Genomic DNA, 24,670 nt, shown 5'->3' on the forward strand with positions numbered 1-24,670 from the left:
CTTCTGACATTTATGAAATTCATGTACTGGGCGCAAATGACTTTAATAGCGATAAGCGCCAATGATGTAATAAAAAACAAACAAACAAACCATTCAGATTACACATAAATTTCCAAAACTATAAAGTCAATGCAAGACTATATTTGCCAGATATTCACAGATAACACTTTAAGTAGGCGCGGTTTTATGATGATATATCAAAATTCCACACATCATCACTAATTAATTTGCATGTCGATTATAAGGATAATTTAATCAGCACTAAAACGCCAACGGACTAGCCCAGTGGTTCCCAACCTTTTTCGACTCATTGCCCCCTTTTCAAACTCCGCACCGATCATCGCCCCCCAAATAATGGGAGCCGAAAAATATGCATACAGACTGAAATCACCGGCGAGATGACTAATAAAAAAAAAAGTCAACTTTACGGCTCAATCTCGAAATTACACTTTTCCAGCTAGATTTTGGTGAGTTGACTAACAAAAAAGGTTATTTCTCCGACTTGATTCCAAAAGGACCGGGAAAGCTCTTCGTCAGACCCCCCCCCCACATACGTTGGGTCTTGTCCCCCATCTCCATAGGGCGATAAAGCAAACTTCTGCACCCCTCAGACCAACCCCCTCTGCCGATACCTCCTTACTGCTACTTCTCAGCACAAATTGTTAGGCGGCTTAATTCGCGCAAAGCGCGAAAAATTTCTATCGTTCATTTTTGCGTCGGTCAATATGATCCGGAATTGCATATATATTACTGTCAATATTTTATCCTCTCTCTGCTCATGTATTCAGATTTACCGGTAAAACTGAGTGAGGTGTCTTGGAAAATGTAGGACCCGTAAATAATAATTGAACAAATGAACATATTCGGGCGGACCCGTGGGTATAATGAGTTCGTTACGTAATGACATTTCGTGGCCTGTCTGCTATGTCAAAAGATATTTAAATCGCCCATACGTACTAAACTAAACGACGCACACGATTTCAAATTGGTATTTCTGCACTGGCCATTATTTTTTCTCTGCGAGATGGCATTCCGATTGCCAGGACAGGGACATTTGGCGCCAGCCATTTAGGTGGCTATGGACAATTAAATATATATGTATATCGTATATATATCGAAGTCAGTCAGCATAAAGGCAGTCCTTTTCCGCCAAGGTTTTCTCGTTCTGGCACACTTTTCGGAGTCGCATGTTACATGGCCTGAAACTACATATGTCTTGGTGCGTCATGGTGTGTTAATGGCTGACGCCGAGATGTCCATTTCTATAACTCATGCGTATTATTTCTTGGAGGAAGGGTATCCAATAAGCAAGAAATATATGACCACGAAATGGCGCGTAGCGCAAAAATTTCTTGAAAAAGTTGCCTTAATTTCCAAAATAAATAATGTTGATTCACGAAAAAATTATGGGCCTCCTTCGAGCTCGGGCCCCCCATCCCAATTGGGGGTTTGGGTGTGGCAGTTATGGTCATGGACGCCAATATAGCCATTTCAACGCGCCATCGCCCCCTATCGCCCATTTCGTTCGTTTTGCCCCCCTATCGCCCCCTTGGCTATTTTCGCCCCCCTGGACCGACAAATCGACCCCTGGGGGGCGATATCGCCCACGTTGGGAACCACTGGACTAGCCGCAGACGCACAATTCTCGGTGTTATAATTAAAATTTTCACGGATAATATGAGCAGCGCTGAACTAGGTGTGGTTTTATGATGATATATCAAAATTCTACACACCATCACTAATTAATTAATATAAAATGCTATTTTGAGCGCTGCGACTTGATAATATTAACCTTACGCTTCTGATGCATGATTTTTTTGTGATAAGGACCTTGGTAACATTCAGAGTCTGCAACGATTGTTTAGATATACATTATAGCAATACCCCACAAAACTATAGGCGGTTATATTACTCCATTGGTCAGAGATAACTCATCCGTTCACATTTTTAAACTTGATTTTAAGTATACAAGTTACGGTATCTGCAGGCTCCACATTTTACGACTTATTTTCATTAGACGCAGGCAAGCGATTCTCAAGTTCGGAGCTGCGGAAACAAATCACTCGCATGTGCGCGTTCCGAAGTCGTGACAGCTTAGTAGCATATACGCGAATCCCAAGGCGAAAATAATCGAACTAACTATAGCCGCAGGCGTGCGATTCGCAGGGCTTTAATTATACAAACACTTTCGATGCCTGTACGCGAACCAAAACGTTATATCGATAAGGTCTATTTAGCGCGCTCTGAAGCCGTAAATTTAGTCAACATCATTGAGATAGCCATGGTTTATAGATGGTGATCGAGTGTGACAATAGCACTCATCAAGGTTATACAAACATAACCTTAAACTACACTCTTAGAAATATTCGTAGATTTACCCAAATTATACCGGTAAATTTGTCCCGTCAGTTATGTTAACGGTAAATACCCGTTAAATTAATATACGGGCACGTCAAAAGTAAATTTACTTGTTTTTAGAGGGTAAAAAAATTACAGATTAAATTCGTAGAAGCAATTTACGGGATAACCAGTATTTCAGATTTACTTTTGGATTTGTAAAAGCAATTTACTGGATAATAAGTATTCCGGATTTACTTTTGCATTCGTAAAAGCGATTTACTGGGTAATCATTATTTGCAACATTGCTATTGAACTCACATTTCGATCATTTTACACGCTTACGGTCTTATGTACATATATATATGTGATTTTCGTAATTACATCATGTTTCAATCATCAACCAAATTACGACATCGATGGCCGTGCTGATTGCTAATCGGTGAATGGTATCCGAACATTTGGGCATTGCAGATACCATCGTTTATATCGCCTCATAAATAGTATCCTTTGAGACATTAAGGTCTAGCAATAGTAGCATGGCAAGCGAATTTGGTATGTTATGTAGTTTTACTGCAGGTGTGATCTTTTGTGTAATTATCTGTTGGACCAGTTCTGCCACCATTGTAGACTCCTTAACGCATGTATGATGCAAACTATATATCGAAACACTGGAGCTGGTGTTTAGCCGCCATGCTCCTTTGCCGTTGAGACGAGAGTAGTAGACATCCTTTACCTTTTTCCTGCGAATGGCCTTGTGAATTGTTTGATCATGAATTCGTAGCTGCTCGAGCGAACAGTACATTGTGACGTCATACATATTCCAGACATAGTGGCGTCAGACGTCAGACATATCTGAGCCTGCGCACGTGCGGCTGAATGTTCCGAGATAGATATTATATCGACGTGATGTTTTCGTATTGGATAATAACAAGATGTGTTGCTGTAAGATATTGAGGGTTTCGAAGCCACAGCTTAACTCTAGCTTTAGAATATTGCAGGTGTTGATAGCAGATATTGTAGGTATAGCAGTATCCGAGCTCAAATCTGGCAAGTTATTCTCAGTCCTGTTTCTGAAGACGTGTGTATTTTCGTTACAGTTTAATGGTGAACAGAAGCTATGGCTTATAAGAATGTATTACATTTTCTGACATTGAACTACACGAAAATGGAAGCGTTATGGCATTATGAATCATGACGTCGAATGCTTATGTTATAGAAAGGGATCATTTCGCTTCCAGCACGATGCCGTGCGAAATACATTGGACGTGCGATGCAAAGGAGTATTGCCAGAAAAGTTTGCAATCACGCTGAAAAAGATGATTCAGGTACGAAGTCCTAGGCCAAGGGTATCCGTATCAAACTCAACTTGCGTCACTGGCCAGATTCAAACTTTCAAACCGCTCGCAGGCCGGATCAGTCAAATCATTCCAAAATGTTACGGTACATCAAAACGCCCGACCTTACTTTTCGCTTAAATAGTTTATTATCAATCCTGTATACATTTTGGTATATTACATAACATTCACGATCATATCATATGGATATATTCTAGCAGCACCTTTACTCGCAAACAACGGAAGTTTGGCAAAAATTCAAAGATTGATCGTTTGAAATCAACCGCTTAAACACTGACTCTAACCACGGAATAAGCTGACATATTTGTATGCTCCCTTTGTTTTAATCGTAATCTGTCGTTAACTCATCGTATGCGCTTTGAGGAACACAAGTGATTTAATTGTAAATGCAGATGTTAGAACTTAGAATGTGGCTCATTATTAATCTTCATTCGGGTTTCTCAGTCTGTCTGGGGCCTTAGAGTAGAAGTGATACAGCAGTGCGACCAAATATATTTGAATTGTATTTTTTATAACTATTATATTTTCCATGCGACCTGCATATAACAGTTTTTTTTCACTTCACGAATAGCTACTTTTTGGCTCATTTCTTCATAAAATATTAACTCAGTGTGCACTTTTGGGAGTTTTTGGAATTGGATGTCAGTATCACCAACTTGTTCCTGATGATGACTAGAGTAAAACCATAACACCACTGTCGGATAATTATATCACGGTCTATGATCTTGACATTTGTGGCCTTGCGGGAAGCATTTCTTACAATAATATCTCAAAATTTGTTAGAAAATGTGCTGGGTAATACAGGGGTTTTTCAAACTACTCAGAATTGCTTCGCAGGCCGCATGCGGCCTGCTGGCCTTATGTTCGACATCGCTATCCTAAGCCATCAGTATGTGAGAAATTGACAAGAATATGAAAAGTCGCAGTATGTCATACTATAGCGTCTCAAAGTTTCCAAATTGTAACGGTGTTGATGACAGCATAATCTTTGTTCAGATTATAGAAGAACCTACAAAAGAGCATGGCCCAAAGTACAGTCCTTCAACTGCTGCTGAAGTTTTGATGAAGCCCTCTTCATTCAGGCAGTTGCTGACCGATGATCTCCACAAAGACTGGATTTTCGTCATTATCCACACTTTTTTTTTACGTGTTCCTGCACCAAATAAACCTGATTCAAATTTACTGGTCTCAGGAACGTAAAACTGCTGCAAGAGACCAGACGAGTATATTGATATTACAGCAGATTTCTGTTACCTTGGGTTACGGAAATTTTCCGTAAAATTTCCTACGGTCAGCATATGTAAAATCATACTACGGGGAGAGTTATTTCGAATTTACAGGTCTCATCAGCGTAAAACTGCTGCACTGGACTAGACCAGTAACTTGGTATTACAGCCGTTTTCCGTTACATCAAGTAACGGGAATTTTCCGTAAAAATTTTGACAGTCAGTCTTTGTAAAAATAAATTACGGTCAATAATATTTACGGGAAAATATTTTTCAAATTTACTGGTCTCAGAGTCGTAAAACTGCTGCCAGGACCAGACCAGTAATTTGGCATAGAATATTTTTAACAGTGTACTTTCTACTTCACAAAATATAAAGTTATAAAAGTAAGCAGATTTGCGACCGAGGCATTAATGACTTTAATACTCTGTATTTTAAATTATCATTGCAAAGTGCACGAATTTCCATGTTGATCAAATACCACAAACTTTGCTTGCTTTCAGAGCCGGCAACTGAATGCAAGACAGACTGTACGCAAAAGTTGATATTCTGAAATTTTTTTCCAGGTAATAGTTTAAAACTTCTATTTCAGCACTACAAAATGTACAAGTACTTTACCTTTACACGACGTTTTTGTAAAGTGAATACTAATTTTAATAAAAAATAAATAATAAAAAAGAGCGAAAAATTACATTTTATCCCGGAACGCAACAAGAAAAATCGTATGAATTTGTAATGTCCAATGTCCAATGTCCTACTGGTTTTTCCGGAAAACATGGTCGAAGACCATTGGGATGCAGTAGTCTAGGGGTGCGCAACGAGCGAGTTCAGGCCTATGACACTCATTCATTTCGATGCTAACCCCTTCTGCGTTGGGGCAAATGAATACGTAAAGTTTTGGCGAACAAACCGCTGATAAAATGCGGTGCCACAACATATAAGCGGCGACAAAACCTCGATCTAAAAATGACAGATGCTGGATGGCCAAACCTTTCGAGATGGATTGGATATGTTTCGTTTTCGACACGGAATAGTTCCGTTCTTGCAATCTGAGTAGACAGTATAAGTTACACATGCAGAGGAATTTAATTCACCACAATTTGAAGTCGCGTGCGTCAGACATGTTTTGTAGAGCTGTGTTAGGTAGAATTGTGGTGTGCGCGTTCTGTATGTCATACATACCCGTAAAATCGTTGCATACATCTCTAATATTAAAAATGAATTCCTTTTCATAAGTGAGGCTCGGGTCACGAGATGCCATAAAATTCTGATTATGGTGGTAAACGCTGCTTTACCTTTATTGTACTGTAGCGAATTCTTAAGTTAGATCGAGCTCAAGAGTAGAATACACAGTAGGCCTATCGTGAGTTTATTTGCCCTTCTCATAAACTCGCGAGACAGAAGTTGGAGCAATGTATCATATGGTAGCGAGGTCTAATGTGCCAACTCTCCTTGATCGTTTTGCACCTGATGTTCCAAGACATAAGGCAAAAGTCTCAACACAAACATGTGAGTTTTCATAATTTCAAAAACTGGCGCCTACGGGACCTTTGTGTCACCTCTCAAAAACGATTTCTGTCAGCAAGCATTTTTCACTCGCGAACAATACATTGTATTTTGGACAGGAGTGCAGAACATATTTTTAGACCTGGCCATCCAACCACTAGTACAGTGGTTCCCAACCTTTTTATCCTAATTCCCCACTTCCAATTTATTCCGAGCCTTCATTCCCCACCTAAAATCTCTGTATCCATATGTACCCTTTAAAGTGCTACCTCCAATAAAATTTCGAAAGACTTGGCTTAGTAAATAGCACGTGCTATTGGTGATTGTTAAGATCCCCGGAATTGATCAACACACAATAAAATTAACGCAGCGGTGAACTGGTAACTGTAAACGCATCTCCGTAAATATATGTATCTACCCCGGTGCGCAGCCAACAGAAATATAGGAAGAGATTGAAAATTTTCCAAATGTTGCGGGGCAGCATCAAGTTACATACGTAAATGGCGAATAATACACGGGTCAGATAAACTTCCTGATGTTGACGAACTCATGCGTGCGATATATGTAAGCCGCCGTAAACTACACTTTCGCACAATACTAAAAGAACTTGAAATAACATAAATATGTAATTTTATTTGTATATGTGCTATCAATTAGTGAGACCAGGATCTCCCTTGAATACATGTTCTGCAATATGAGCTCTTAGTACAACGAATCAGAAATTTTCTATCACTACGTTTCGTGACCGATGATGGTGCACAAATGAATAAAAACATTTCTGGAGATCACGTGTCGCTATTCAGGCGATTCTTGCTAATTGGAGGCACTGATAATATGAATCGCTGAATTGCAAATGAGCTATGAAATGTTCGGCCGGCATTTCAAAACGACAATTAATAAAGGAGACTATTACTATAAAGATTTTTTTCAAAAATGAGTCTATTCCCCACCAGAAATCCCGAAATTCCCCACCAGTGGGGAATTCCCCACCGTTTGGGAACCACTGCACTAGTACCAACCACTAGTACAAATTCCCAACAACATTGTTTGGCCGAGAAGGGATTTAGTGAAATAGTTGAAAGCAAAACGAGCGAAAAAGTTGCCTTTCCAATGAGATACTTGATAGCTTAAGCTACATAGTAGTCAATGTGTTGCACATCTGAATAAAATGTTGTAGCTTCACCTTCTTTTTGTATAACAATTTTCGGTTAGTTTGTGCGAATGAAATTATTTTAGAAAAAAATATGCGAATGAAGCTCAAAAAGGTTGAAAAGCATTGCTCTAGACTACTTCATCGGTACTTGACAGTTTCAGTTTTAGATGAAAATTTTCCCTTTCACCTATAATTACAACTCCTCTCCATCTAAACATGTTTAGAATATATTATTTGCGATGATACGAACCCGTAAAGTACTCAAGTAGCTTTTCGTAGGATATGGATCAAACTGACACCACTCACCAAGACCACTGGCCCACTGAAAAAAGTACATTTCAACATTTTAGTAGCAGTAAAGTCCTACTAAAGTACAAGTAGTGACGATTTCCGAGTGAGTTAAAAAGTAAGTATTGAAGGTATAGTTTGCTCGAAAACCAAAAAACTCTGAAATAGAAGTAGATGCAGTGTAAATAGTTAATCACTCCATTAAGTATTGCGTAAGCAGGCCAAACCTATACTTGAGTACTCCAAAATGTACAAGTACTTCGCTATGTACTCCCTCCACGTAAAAAGTGACTAGGTTTTAGACTACTTTATCGGTACTTGACAGTCTCAGTTTTAGATAAAATTTGGTAAGACTTTAAATTTAAAGTAGTTTGAGCTTACGTTTGTATCACCTTGACAAGTAACATTATCAGACATTAAAATGATATTATCACCTAATACAGAAGTTAACACACGTCAATGTGCTTCGGAATTCACGAGAAATTGCTTACTAAGAGAAGTATATTCTTGTATACACAATAGTGGAGAGAATTTTTAAAATGTAATAAGCAGGCCGATGGGTATTCGTTGAGTTGTATAAGCATAAAAAACATTTCCGAACGCGCCTTAGTATTAGATTGTAGGGTTAGGAAGAGTTAGGTTTAGGAGCGCGCGGGAGTGTTTTTTATGCTTATACAACTCAACGAATATGTGTGACGAAATTTGGTATGGTGCATTGTTATTATGTCCTACAACTGCGTACCAACTTTCAAGGTGAGAATTTAATGTTTAGCATGCTAATTCTGTTAATAAAATTGACTATGTATAGGTATATGCTATGTGCGCGCAAAACAGATATGCGTAAAAGTCGGTGTTCGACTGCGTTAGTTTTAAAGGTGTTCCATCATTAGATGTGTGATGAAATTTAGCATGGTGCATTCCCATAATGTCCTACAACTACGTATCAAGTTTCGAGTTGGGATTCAGTGTTAAGCATGGTAATTCCGTTATTAAAGTTCACTATGTATAGGTACGTGCCATACGCTCCCACAAAACAGATGTACGTAAAAAGTCGATGTAGAGCCGCGTTAGTTTAAAGTTGTTCCATCATGAAATGTGTGACGAAATTTAATATGCTGCATAATCACAATGTCCTACAACTACGTACCAAGTTTCAAGTTGAGAAGTCACATATTGGCATGGTAATTCCGTTATTAGAGCTGACTATGTATAGGTACACGCTACCGAAAAACATATTTACGCAAAAATTGGTATAGAACTGTGTTAGTTTTAAAGTCGTTCAATCATGAAATATGTGACAAAATTTGGTATGCTGCATAATCATAACGTCCTAAAACTACGTAGCAAGTTTCAAGGTGAGGAGTCACATGTTAGCATGGTAATTCCGTTATTAAAGCTGACTATGTATTTGTATAGGTACACGCTACCGAAAATCAGATTTACGCAAAAGTTGGTATAGACCTGCGTTAGTTTTAAAGTTGTTCCATCATGAAATGTGTGACGAAATTTGGTATGCTGCATAATCACAATGTCCTACAACTGCGTAGCAAGTTTCAAGGTGAAAAGTCACATATTAGCATGGTAATTCCGTTATTAAAGCTGACTATGTATAGGTACACGCTAGCGCAAAATTGGTATAGAACTGCGTTAGTTTTATAGTTGTTCCATCATGAAATGAGTGACGAAATTTGGTATGGTGCATTTTTATTATGTCCTCCAACTGCGTACCAAATTTAAAGGTGAGAATTTAATGTTTAGCATGCTAATTCTATTATTAAAATTGACTATGTATATCTCGATTCTCGAAACTTCCTTGTGCGATTTATCAGCGACGTGCAAAGGGTTGGGAACGTTTTTAATATAGTTCCACATTCTAGTTGTTTTGATGTAAGGAGAAATCATTCGATAACTCACCATTTCTCGTTAGTAAAGTAAATTGTTTGCGCGTTAGCTTTGTCGAACGTAAGTCAAATACATATGTACTCTTTTGTGGAAGTAACTAAATTATTGTGCTGACATTGATCTCTCAAGCATTGACCGACGATTAGTTTATATTCCGAATTTTATTTAAAACTGAAACTGTTAAGTACTACTAAAAGTGTTATAAAATGTGAAAAAGTGTACAAGTAAAATTATTAATATGTCGTGAATAAGTAGTTTACAAATTCATACGATTTTTCTTGTTGCGTTCCGGGATAAAATGTAATTTTTCGCTCTTTTTTATTTTTTTATTTTTTATTAAAATTAGTATTCATTTTACATAAACGTCGTGTAAAGGTAAAGTACTTGTACATTTCGTAGTGCTGAAGTATAAGTTTTAAACTATTAACTTGACAAAATTTTCAGAATATCAACTTTTGCGTACAGTCTGTCTTGAATTTAGTTGCCGGCTCTGAAAGCAAGCAAAGTTTGTGGTATTTGCGCAACATCGAAATTTGCACACTTCACGCTTATCTTATGTCGAAAACATAAGTTAGTTGCCAATATTTAGAATCATGGGTATGAATAATTTTTAAAAACCTAAATATGCCGCATCCAAATATTTTCGATTAGTTTTTTCGTTTCTATCTACTTTAAAAGACTCAGTGTAGAAGTTTCGAAACTTGCATCAATTACAAGCTACATAATACAATTAGTTAACACGCGTTGATGTAACTTTCCTCATTTGTATGCATAGCCTATGCGAAATTGGTTACCGAAATTTTCGATTAGTTTATATTCCGAATTTTATTTAAAACTGAAACTGTTAAGTACTACTAAAAGTGTTATAAAATATGAAAAAGTATACAAGTAGAATTATTATTATGTCATGAATAAGTAGTTTACAAATTCATACGATTTTTCTTGTTGCGTTCTGGGATAAAATGTAATTTTTCGGTCTTTTTTGAAAATCGACTCGTTTGAAAATACCGATCAATGGAGTAACAGTATCAATATGAGTGGTATATTATTCTTCGTGCTATGCAACCAATCTTGTAAGCATAACTTTTCAAAAATTTGTCATGTCATAGAGCAGTCGGTTGTCACGAACTCGGAAAAAATGTACTTCGATTATCACGATGATGGAAATTAAGATCAATGCAGTATTTCGGAAGTGTATGTGTATCATTTGGTATGTTCAGCCATCACTAAATGACAAATATACCAAACTGAGCATTCAACTCGGTTAGGTAAACGATACAGTCACAAGTCGGATGTAATCTTGATTTACAGATGACAGCTTGATGATGTAAATCTCAACCACTCCAGTGTGTCTATTGCAAAGTATTTGACACAAACAAAATATTGAGTGAAGACCCACACCTCGGTTTCATTACCAAGCGAGTGAAAATTGTTTTCTGCTGGGTGGGTGGATATGATTTGTATTTAGAAAAAACGATCCAGACCGATTAAGCGACGCTGTTTAATATCGGATGAGTGAGTGAAATTTCTTAGGGTTTGATTTAGCCAGTTAATTACCGGTGATTCAATCACATACAAGTAAGGTCTTTTAGTGACTGTTTGACGAATGATAATGGGAAATTTTCCAATTTCTCTGATCGTGTGCGTTGCACAAATAGTTCTAGTACGCATTCAGTGAACATCATACAAATTGACAACGACTTTCAGTAGTTTGGTTAGATGATGACAATTATTCTGGAGGTTCAAATCGATATCACTACTATGAACAACAATACAAACATATTTTTGTAGATTTCAGTGTAGCACATACTTCGATTTTATTATTGTTATGAGTTTTGTATTAACCAAGACCGGTTGAATAGGATGTGACCGGTAAAGATATTCCAATTGCCTCTGCGCCGATCAAAGCCTTAGACTGTGACCTCGTAATGTTTTTACATTTAGCACGTACAACGGCGAGTCAGTCAAAGGGTTAAGTATTGATCACCCGCTTCGACCGGTACTCGATACCTAACAAATGATATTTTCACACTCTGTAAGGTACGGATGTTTCATTTCGCTGTCGCAAATCCCGACAATAAATCGTATCAATTGTTGCATTCAATAGTAATGACATGATATTGTGTGTGATATACTGACTCTACACGCAGTCGTTACGAATTGCGATAATAAAGCATTTTGTATCGGGTGTTCAATTTATGAATAATGGAATTATTATATCTTTAGCACCGGTTATCGCAAACGCTGAATTTTAATAATTGTACAGGTTGTCGAATTTAATAACACCGATATTGTTGTTTCAACTTTAGTCTTAATCATTGTAAACGATTTCATTTGTAAAGTATTTTCTGTCGTCTGCAATAGAACGATTGCTTTGTACCAACACGGATTAATTTCCCAATCAAGAACATTTCACACATGCAAGTCTTGTTTTACAAATTGATGTGTTAATGAAAATGTTTCTGAAAAGTTTGTTGATATCGCAATAACCAACACCGATTCAATTACGTCATAATTTAATATTCAAGTCATGATCGACTATTACAAAATCTCGTATGTCAAACCAATGTGAAGGATGTTTACAACATGATAACGTTCAATGTAACACCAGCGTTCAAGAAATGAATTCTCAACTACGTTGGTCAGACATTCAGATCTCGTATACTCAAAGCATAATATATGTTAATCTCAAGTTGCGTGCGCGTGCGCACAAGTGGGTCTTACAAAACATACCGAGTAGTAATTACTTTGGTCTTGCAGAATATACCACGTAGTAGTTACTTTATCTTACAGAATAGTAACAACTTTTAAAGTTGAATAAAAAGGACAATTCGTCGGTCTATGAATACAACCGAACTTGGTATGGATTTTAGGTTGTAGTGATTGTATGTACTCGTGTATACTTGGCTCATACTGATACTGTTTGAGGTAATCCGGTAAACACGCGATCAACATTCTTATTATTATTATTGATATATGACATTTCCATGTTTACAGATATTGATGTCAAGTGACAAATTAGCGCGCTCGGGTACGATTCAACTTCGGTTGTATAGTGAGTTTGATCGTGAAAAGGATGAACTCGCAAAGGATTAGAGTTAGAACATAAAGCACCAAGTTGTTGTTTTCGAATCTTGATGTCAAGGTGACAAATTTACGCATTCGGATACGATGCAGCACATTGATTGAATATTATCATGATTCTTACGACGCAACCAAAGTCAATCCTATTCTAAAAGCGTGAAAACATATAGCGACTGTGCGAAATATCAAAAAACGGAGCTGAAAGTTGGCCAAGTCAAGTAATATTCAGTTTCAAAAAGATTAAACTCCTGAAAAAGATTAGAGTTTTACCGACAAGTGGCAATTTGTTGGTATTCAAGTCGCCGCCGATGTGGTTCTGTTATTCGTTACCCTTGTGAGCGATCGTAGGATTTTACAATTATTTCACATCTATTTGAGTATGCGGTAACCTCACAAAGGATTAGGGTTAGGACGGAAATAAGTGACAATTTGTTGGTATTGTAGCGTACCGCTCCATGATTAACCTATAATTACCGCCGCTGATCACTGATTATGTTACTGCTACGTCTTGTTGTGTTGTACTCTTTGATGCAGTCGTTTTTTAGTCACCGTCTGAGCCAGTCGTCTTTTAGTCCCCGTCGGACGAGCATCGTCATGTTTTAGTTGTTTTGGTTGTTTTATTAAAAGAGAAATGGTGACTTGTTTACTTTGACTTATCGAGCCGCGGACCAAGAAGAACGCGCGCCCACGACAGAGCACGCTATATTTTGGAAACCCGACGTGATTTCGCTAACCTTCCTAGCCGACGTGATTCGCCAGCCGACTCAAACCCAGCGTGCACTAGCCGACTCGCATCCTTCGCTCCGCTGTATTTGAAATGTCTTCTCGACGACGACGACGACAACAATCGATGGAAGATATTGCCAGCTCGGCCAATTTCAATGGTACCCCGAGGATGCCGCCACCTGTTGCACATTTCTGGTCTCATTTGCCAGAGTCGTGATTTGTTTCGGTGGAAGCCGGATTTTCCGGTTATGGTGTTACCGCCTCTGCGGCGAAGTATTTTCACGTTGTGAGATGTCTGGACGGCAAGCAGCTCGAATCGATTCGATTGAAGTTACCTGCCCCAGAAGACGACGACTGCTACGAAGTATTGCGAGATCTTCTAATGCGTGAGTACGCTATTCCATTACGAGACCGTGTTAAGGAGCTTTATAGTGATCGCTGTAGAGATTTAAAACCCTCTGAACTTCTAGAAAAATTGCGAAATGCAATGGGGGATATATCAAACACGCCAGGTTCCGACTGTTATTTAAAGGAAACGTTCCTTCACCATTTGCCAGGTCATATTGCTGGGATATTGTCGTCACATGTAGACGATACCGTGGAACAGCTTGCCCGACGAGCTGATAGTATATACACTCGTGCGTCTCCATCTGTGGTTCCCAATCATTACAGTTATCCTCCCACAAATCAATTAGATGAATTGCAACGAACTGTTCAATCGATAGCTCGAGAGGTCAGGAGGGAATTGAAAGCGATACCTTCGACACGACAAGTACCTGTATCTGACGGACAACGATCACGTGATTTCAATCGTAGTTCCGCTCCCCGTCCTGAACCATTTAGAGACGATCGACCAGCTTTTCGAACGCTGTCAAGCCGTTCAGAGACACATGGTGAGGTAACTCGATTTGCTCATCTGCGTGGTACGAATCCGTTGTGCTTTTATCATGAAAAATTCGGTGATCGAACTCGAAACTGCCGTCCACCCTGTTCCTATTCCTCGAATCGCCCTTTTTTAGACGGAGGCCTCGTGAGGGATCGCAACAATTTTCAACAGTGAATGCCAACTTCGAATGTCAGAACCCTTTATTGCATGTACGAGATTCGATTTCAGGGCAGATTTTCCTCGTCGATACAGGAGCATCCGTTTCTGTTTTACCGACTTCAAGTAACGGTTGCGAGAATAAACCAGGACCAAATCTGTACGCTACAAATGGATCGAAAATTACGACGTTTGGAACGAGATATTTACGGATCGAGTTCTCCGATAGACACAAGTATGGATTTCGATTCTATATTGCCGATACACACATTGCCATATTGGGGGCTGATTTTATTGAGCGAGTTTCCCTCGTCGTTGATTTGAGGAGCAATTGTCTGATTGATACTGTTTCAGGAGGTTTCATTCCTGGCTGGAAGTGTAATCCAGTAGTTGGCGGGTTGATCTTCATAGCGCCTGATCACAATAGGCCATATGTAGATCTTTTGTCGAGCTTCAATGACATAACCGTTCCACGGAATGCAGCAGTGCGAGCTAATCACGGTACTGTACATCGAATTATTACTAACGGATGTCCCACTCGTTCTCGCTGTCGCCCATTGCCACCCCATTTAAAACAGAAGGTGAAGAATCGATTGCAAGAGATGTTAAAGTCCGGTGTAATCATTCGCTCGCAATCGCCTTTCGCCTCTCCCATTACTGTCGCACCAAAGGGGTTAGACGATATTAGAATCTGTGTCGACTATAGGAAATTGAACAATCAAACGGTCAAGGATCGCTGGCCTGTCCCATTTCTGCGTGATTTTACCAATGAACTGTCGAACTGTAAATGTTTTTAGCAAAGTTGACTTAGCGAAGGCGTACCATCAAATTCCTCTTCATCGGGACGATCAAGAGAAGGCTGCTTTTATTTGTCCCGAAGGACTATTTCAACCAACGACGATGATGTTCGGCTTGACCAACGCTTGTAGTACTTTTAGCCGTTTTATATCCGAAGTAACCGAAGGACTGGTCAATATTTTTGTATTTTTAGACGACATTTTAATTGCGACTCGGACTGAGAATGAGCACATGGCAACATTGAAGGAATTGTTCTCAAGGTTTCGTAAGTTCGGACTGGTCATAAATGTCGATAAGTGCAGTTTCGGTAAGGAAGAAATCGAATTTTTAGGTCACCTTGTTAATGCAAGGGGAATTAGTCCCTTGCCATCTAAGGTTGAAGTAATCTCTAACTATCCTCGTCCCGAAAATGTAAAACTACGTTCATTCCTTGGACTAGTTTGCTATTACCACCGTTTTGTCAACTGTGCCGATATTTTGAAGCCACTGTGACGTGACCAATGCAGCATCGAATAAGCGTGATCTTGTAAAATGGACAGATAGTGTTAACACGGCTTTCGAACGCATTAAGACCGAACTGTCCGATAATGTCATATTGTTCCACCCGATTCATGATGCCGAACTGTCACTAGTGGTAGACGCTAGTCAAATCGGAGTAGGAGCTGTTTTGCAACAGAAAAGTGATGATTCGTGGTTACCCTTAGCATTCTTCTCGAAAACCTTGAACCCGACACAGCGCAAGTACTCCGCATTTGATCGCGAGCTATTCAGCAATAAAGCATTTTCATATCCAGCTAAAGGGTAGGAAATTTCAACTGATTACCGATAATGACGGCCTTGTAAAATCGTTAAGGAATCCGACCGACAGACTTCTGGATCGTCAAGCAAGACAGTTGTAATTCATCTCGGAATATACCGACGACGTTAGACACATCAAAGGGACTCTGAACACGGCTGCGGATACTCTCTCTAGACCAGTGCTCTTCAACCTTTTTCGACGTGGTACACCCTTTTAACGTTTGCTCAAAACTCGTACACCCCTGTTCATTAGAGGTCTTCAAAAATGACTTTTTTTCTCAAATCGTACTGGCTACTTGATAAAATTGTTAGGTTACCTAACTTAAGCCTACACACCAAATTTGGTTCAATTTCAACCAGTAGCCGCGTGGCTGCGGAAGAAGAAAGTATCTATTTATATTGCTTATGACATCACAATCAAGCGGTGTACAGTATTATTACACGTGAGATAACATCGTCCCATATTATGCTCATTATCCTGTGCGTCAAACTTGACCCATAAACCTTTCTTTGTGATAGCTAGCCATCGGCTCATTGTAATTCGGATCTGGTACACCCCTGTACACCCCATCCGACTGGTACACCCTTTGCAAATTCTGGTACACCCTAGGGTGTACGACAACCCCGGTTGAAGAGCACTGCTCTAGACTCGAGGTGAACGCGATTGTTCCGAACACTGTTCCCATCACAGCGGAAGCATTACTACAAGCCCAGTAATACGATGATGAGCTCAAGGAACTCCTCGCCAACACCAATAACCACTCCTTGCATCTCGCGGAAGTACATTTCGAAGAGTTGAACGATCCTATCATCTTCGACAAATCGTTACCTGGTAGAGAACGTCCCTACGTTCCTGCGGCGCTTCGAGACACTGTGATGCACAGTGTGCATGATATTTCGCACCCCGGTATACGCGCGACCACTAAATTGATCGCTGAACGTTATGTATGGCCTGGTATGAAACGCCACGTGAACGATTTCGTCCGTCATTGTCAGCAGTGTCAACGATCGAAGATTCATAGGCATACTCGAACTGAAATTAACAATCTTCCCGTCCCTTCCGAACGCTTTCATACGGTTAACGTGGACATTTTGTCACGCCCGACTAGTTGCGGCTACTCGTGTATTTTGATGTATGTTGATCGCTATACTCGCTGGCCTGTATGTGTTCCCATGATGGACATTCGTTCGCAAACTGTTATTGATGCGTTTAGTTTTCGCTGGGTGTCGAATTTCGGCTCACCCCGTAAAGTAATAACCGACCAGGGTAGTCAGTTTACCTCGCTGGAATGGACTCGGTATATGCAATTCTTGGGTATTTTGCATATCACAACCTTGGCGTATAAGCCGAAACAAAATTCCCTTGTCGAACGCTATAACAGAACGTTGAAAGCCTCCCTCCGCGCATTAGAAAGTCCTCATAATTGGTATCATCATTTAGGCTTAATTTTTTTAGGGCTGCGATGTTCTGTCGAAGAAGATCTCGGTTATTCACCAGCAGAACTTGTGTATTGCACTTCTCTTCGATTACCCGGTCAATTAGTCAATCCTTCTTCCAGTGGTAATAACGCTAATGATTTCAACTACGTCGGTGAATTAAAACGCTTTTTCTCAGCCTTGAGTTAGAGGCCGACTAGGTTTCATTCGAATCAATATTCCTATGTCCCGAACGATTTGAATAATTGCACGCACGTTTTCTTGCGGATAGATGGTCATCGTAGATCACTCGATCCGGCTTATTCTGGTCCACATCGAGTTTTAAAACCGCACTCATAAATGTTTCACAATTCAAACGATAAGGGTCCGTATGGCGCCTCAACCGACAGGCTTATACCTGGCAGACTTCCCATCGAGCGTCTCGACGAATTGACGCCACCGCAAGCTGATATTTCGCGAACGAACTCTGTGTCGGCCAGCGGCCGTATTATTCGTACTCCACATCACTTGAATGATTTTGTGTTGTCACCAGTATTTAAAATGGATATTTAATGTGTTACTCATTCACTTTTCCGCCATCACTTGTATTTTTCCGCAACAGGCTCCGTCATCTCCTGTCAGTTCTATAAATCGTGTCTTGAGCCTTTCTCATTGTAAAGTGCATCATTATCGATAACGAATAATTGTGTCGTTTATAGCTTCACCACCACGCCCACCTCACTTTCATTAGTCGTTAGAACATTTAGAATTGAACTCGTATTCGAATCGCAATCTGTAATCATTGCCGTGTCATGGTCCTTCATTCGTAGTTATATCGTTGACTGATGTAGTGTCCATATTATATCCTAAAGCTTTTACCAACCAGGGGGGGGGGGCCTTGTAGCGTACCGCTGTAACCTATAATTACCGCCCCTGATCACTGATTATGTTACTGCTACGTCTTGTTGTGTTGTACTCTTTTGTGCAGTCGTTTTTTAGTCGCCGTCTGAGCCAGTCGTATTTTAGTCCCCGTCGGACGAGCATCGTCATGTTTTAGTTGTTTTATTAAAAGAGACTATGTCTGAGGTATTAAAAGAGACTATGTCTGAGGTGTTATCTTGTGAGCGATCGTAGGATTTTACAAATATTTCACACCTTTTTGAAGTGTTAGTTAGTATGCGGATATTGTTGGTTTTCGTATCGCCGTCTACGCCAGCTCTGTGACAAACTAATTGATTTCTAGCTCTGTAACACCAAACCAAGAGAGATTTAGCAAACTATTTCAGACCTATTTCAATAAACGTCCAAAAGTATACGATGTGTCAACACGAGTTTTCCATACGATGTGCGAGCGGGCCCATAAGAGCCCCATGCAAAAATCACCAAGTCACGAGCGATCTATACTAGTATTGCTATTCGGCTTAACTATACGACTTATAATATATGGGGTAGGGCGCCATGTGACGATATTCTCTAAAACGGTGTCTTCTGGTGAATGAGGGCTTAGTATCGCAATTCCATATCAATACTATAATTTGTATCCCATGATGCGAAAGAATGCTTATTCGGTCGATAATTGATACCTCCTGGGATGCATTAATGCGAATCAAGCTCTCTGCACCTTCCGCACAGCTCTAATTTGCAACTTTTGACAGTCCATGCAAACGAATTAAGACTGCTATCAAAACTATTTACTTACTTGAGTAGATTAAAAGTCAGTAAATTATACTTCTACTTCAAGAAGTTTTGAGTGGCTTATGGAAAAAGTACTTCCACTGATACTTGAGTCGATTTTTTTGTCGCTACTTCTACTTCTACTGGAGTAGTTTTCTTGACTACTTTGACCACCGCCGCCTATACTCAGTGTCGAATTAAATTCAATTAAATAAAACTCCTCATAGCAACAACCAACGAACTAGTTTTGTCGAATGCAAAGGTAATTCTTCTAAAATATTGGTTGTCCAGTAAATTGATTAAACAAATTTATTCTGTAATTTTTTAACCTCCAAAAATAAGTGAAACTAGTTTTGACGTTTTCTTATTCTAATTCAACAGGCATTTACCGTTGATATAACTGACGGGAAAAATTTACTGGTATAATTAGGGTAAACTTACGAATATTTATAAAAGTGTACTGGCTAATGAAAAATACGAACATCAGTTGATAAGAGTGAGAAAATATACTACTACACCATTAGGGCTATTTTTCACCCAAAGAAGGAAGATCTTGAGCGAAAAAATCTTAATTTTGACATTTTTTACACTAAAAATCTTAATTTTGACCTCATGTTTATAAATTTTGACCTCATGTTTATAAATTACTGTTTTCCCTCATAATGTTACAATTGTAATACTTCTCTTCATTTCTGGTTGGAACTGTCTGTGCTTATGAAGTAGTGTGGCATGAAAAAACTCTGTGATATATTAGCACCGCGCGGCTTTGCGATATTTATGGATGTGCGTTAAGTTACATGCAGGTATATGTAATCGTGATTTACACGAGCAGCATGTAGCCTGTATAATCTGGTAACATCTCGGTCGAAAATGTACAGGAGATCATATAGATTGGATTTACCGGAGGTGACTGTGACATTACAGTCTTACGTGTAAAGTGAGGTTACGGGATGAGTGTAAGTTAAATTTACATTGACTGACATTAAAGTATGAGGCAGTTTTCCTCCACAACTACTAAAACCTCATTACTCACATCATCAGAATAATCCTCTGACATGAAATATCCTACTGTGCAAATTCATTTTAATTGTCAAATTACCAATAACCTACTGATGCAAACATATTGCCGTATAAAGACGTCTTGGTGGGGTTTGTGGAAAAATAGAGATCGTAAGATCAACCAGGGTGACTTCGTAATGCTTGAGAAATCTTCTCGATTTGAAGTTGTCAGTGACATGAAATTAGTGAACAGCCGTTTGAAATAATACTGGTGAAGTATTTTCCCAAATTTTTTCTCAATGAAGGGGTTCAAACCTCGCCACGAAATCCATTTTATCCCGTGATATACATAGACATTATTCCAGAATGACTTCAAGATGAGATGGTAGATAAAAATGACTAGGCTGGACGTGATATGTTCTTTAAAAATATGTTACTTCATTATGGTGCAATAAATGTTTCAATCACACCAAAAGCGTCGTCGCTAGCGTGACGCGTTAGAATATAATTAGCCTCCATCTATAATTGTGGAAATGAATTTTCGGCACATGTTCATAACAAATCGAAGACGCGGATTTTCAAGACCACGTACTTCAAGAAATACAGCTGCAAAATTAGCCTTGAAATATTCAAAGTCTACCAATTTCTACATAAATAGTATGATTGATGGTTTTTTCAAGAAAATTTATTTAGTTGCTGTTTATCACAAGTCTATAGTTCATATTTGCCAAAGACAGATGACGGTCGCACCATAATTGAGGCGAATTCGAACTAAAACTTGAGGGGGTCCGCGAGGGTCCGTGGCAGCCAAAAAGGGATCCGCGAAGCCCAAATAGTTGAGAACCACTGGGCTATACCATGCTTTTAAACATTACACGGTTAATATAGGTTTTTAACGGCGTGTGCAGCAATTAATGAATTAGCTGGTATTTTCAAATCTGTCCTGAAACCTCATAATAGAGGAAGAGAAATGCATTGACCCATATTGAAGAAATAGTATCAAAAGCATCCCGCATCGCTTACTCATAAAATAGCGCACGTCTTCTATAATAAGTGCACCAGCGATGGAATTCATGTTTCGATTCTGATCGGCATGTTTTTCACGTCGCTGCAGTTTCGTGTAAGACTGTAAAGGCCTAAGATCAAGAACGTGAAGAGCGACGGAGACTACGATAAATACTGGCTAATTGGAATTTCAGTCTTTATCTCTATCGCGGTGCCGCATCATAATGGTCACATGGCCGAGGTGGATGTCTCATAACCTACGGCCCGTCTAGTCAATACCTCCGACCGACGAAGCAATGTCGAGGAGAAAACATACTTGTACTTTCAAGCAAATTTCGATAATAAGTTGAGGTTTTTCGTATGAATTACGCCCACGTAAATATTCCATCAGACAGCAAAATGCCAATCATGTTCATGTTCCACATATGACCGCGTCCGAAGGTACGGTTGCAATTTCCCACTAGTCACGATTATTCTGTGATATCGAAACCAATTCCCGAGACGTAAAAATGCTCACGCAGTTCGGAGTTTATGGGCAAAAGAACTGAAAGCATGACTGTTATTCCTGTTCCTACGTTAATGAAAGTTATCAACCCCACTTTTAAATTGAACTCAAATCCTGACCAGGGATAAATAGGCCATCGATTTATACCTGATCCTTACAAACGATGATCCGTTGATGAAGATTCAAATAATAATAGGTATTCAAATAAACGACGTAACAAAGGAATGTCCAAATTATAGAAAATTAAAGTAGGTCGTGCTACAAGGTTCTGAAATACTGGTCGCCTGCGGTTACGGAGGAGACGAGCCTCCGCGAAGAACGCAACAGAACAGAGAAAAAAAGATATAGGCCTAAATACAAATCAAGGAATTACTAGGAAATAATGAACTGCATAATATTAACCCTATACAAAAAGATGAAACGATACCAACGTAAATGCGGGCACGTAACAGAATCACTGAAAACAATGTGCTTTTTCCCTCACAATATCCATGTCTACAATAACCTGACGTTATTTAGGTGTTACGCTACTGTGCATCTTCAGATTAGTAACAAATTATATGTCTTTCAGTGAATTTCGTCCGGGAATTGTACGCATCTGTAAGACTGACAAATTCATAATACATATATTACTTGAGTTTGTATGCGTTTTATCAATAATGGGATTCAGCTGTCGGGAAATACGCCAAATGTTCATGGTCCCGTGGGCTAGGCTGCGAGTTAGCAAAGACGTGTGCAATTGTGCATTCAGCTGCGGGGATGAGTCATGCATTAGTATTCACATAACTACGATATTAAATTGTTTGAAGAAGTTTTTATGTATAAGAAAAACTAGTTCCGCATCACGTATCACTTTCGCGAGGTTATTTATATCACCTCCATTCTCCTATATATAAGAGAGTGCATTTTGATGATATGTTAGTGATTGCCTGGAACAGTTGTACGATGCAGCAATATCGATTGAGAGTATCATTTTTCCTGAGGCACGGAATAAAATTGCATGAGTATATCCTCGAGCTCATCGGGGTTTACACGGCAGAAATCTCTTGTTCGGTCATCATTAACAATATTAATAACGTGAAGGCTACGTGTACGACAAAACAAGAGCTTGATAATGGATTGAAGAGTACTTTGGGTATTGCCATTCGTTTGCTACGTGAAATACTTCAAATTATTATTTTTTCATCATTACAAGAGCAATATTAAACAGTGTAACTGGTGTATTAAAACGAGTAGGTATGCGCACGCGCAAGTAATAAGAGTGAATTCACACCAAAGGGCAGAAAAGGGTGGTACGCGAAAACAGAGCCCTCCTCAAAGTTATATTGCGGTCATAAATCATACATACCCACTTGCATACCTTCCTACCTTCCTACGTGCATGCATAATTTGGATTTTGTACTCGATATATACAGCGTTATAAGTCTGAGGTAGGTTTTGGTTTTGTGTGCTGGGTGTATGTATTGTATATCCACATCCGTAGGTCGGGAATGGTACAGGGGTTGAAATATATAGCCTACTCTTTTCGGAGTGCATCCTACAATTTTATTCGATTATAGTTTATATCGTAAGTCTATTTGTATCGTTCGATCCTAGTAAAACAACACAACGCATCCTGGTGAGTCAGTAGAGCTGCGGTGCTACGCGTAAATTATCGAGCTCACGAACCAAATGGATGGCTGATTTTGTGGTTTGGCTCCGACGCTTCTGAGCGGCCCTGCCAAAGTTATAAACTGACCATTCTTATATGTATGAGCAATTGAGCATGTTGGAGAGAAATAGGGGTCTGGGTTCTATATCAGAGGCGGTCAACTTCTCCGGTCTGCTGGCCTGACATGTGAAACTGAAGTACGTGGCGGGCCGTATTTCAGAATCGATGCAATAATCGCGTATTGCTGTTGAAGTTAATCAGACATCTGTGGTCGATCAAAGTCGTAAACAAATAAGTTCTTCGAACTCTGGCAGCATGTCGGATGTATAAAAACCATTAGTACAGACTGCACGTGATCATCATTTATATTTGATCGTAGTCTTGTCTTGTTAATGTTCATGGTCGAATTATGTATGCTTGCAAATGCCGTTGTTGTTGGTTGTGGTATTCATGGTGTTTGTCGACTAGTATGGCCATATACACCAAGCCAATTTACTCTATTTCTATGCCTGTGATGCACACTGTGATGCAGAAAATTTGTCAATAGTTTCAGATTATAGCTTCCTTTATGGGTAGAAACTCTCTGCGGGCCGCTCAACATCCCGCCACGGGCCGTATGTTGCCCGCCCCTGTTTTATACAATGGGATGGAGCTGTATATATTAATCATGATATAATATTTTCCGATATTGCAGAAAACTTCTGTTGAGATTCTATTCGTAGAAAATGGGCAATACAGGTAGCTTCGAAATTCCAGAATCTGTCTCCCCTATCATAACGCGCTTTTTGAGCTGCAAATCATTCAAATGGCAATGGGTTGACTACCACTCAGGAAAAGGATTGATCTCATTCGGTGGTCACGGATTCTTCGATCTGACGCTTGAAGGCGCCCCTGAAGAAATCCCAATAAAAGTTGCCTACGACACTAACATGGGTCCGCTTGTTCCGAATAATCAAGAGTGCAGTGCCGAGACTGCTGAAGATCAGAGGAAGATCGTGGTCTATATCATTACAATCCTTTCCTACACCTACAAGATCACGGGCACTCACCAATAGATGAAGCATACTTCTGTTTCCCTGGCAATGGGTAAACAATTTCGGAAGGTGTTACAACTACAATATATATTCAACAACTATATAGATCAAGTTATATGCTAACATGTCTTTTACGAAAAAATTATTCCAATAAATAATCGTGATATC

The 24,670-nt window shown here is 39.3% G+C and overlaps 1 long non-coding RNA gene across 1 annotated transcript; it reads left to right on the forward strand.

The window, feature by feature from the left end:
* Positions 1-3,071: 3,071 nt before the first annotated feature.
* LOC145449146 (uncharacterized) lies at positions 3,072-4,942 on the forward strand. Its single transcript, XR_013918154.1, has 3 exons — positions 3,072-3,420; positions 3,513-3,665; positions 4,692-4,942. It is a non-coding gene; the product is annotated as an uncharacterized LOC145449146 (long non-coding RNA).
* The last annotated feature ends 19,728 nt before the right edge of the window (positions 4,943-24,670 follow it).

This window comes from Botryllus schlosseri, chromosome 10 (assembly GCF_051294905.1).
Source record: "Botryllus schlosseri isolate E-star chromosome 10, Bs_hap1, whole genome shotgun sequence".
NCBI lineage: Eukaryota > Metazoa > Chordata > Ascidiacea > Stolidobranchia > Styelidae > Botryllus > Botryllus schlosseri.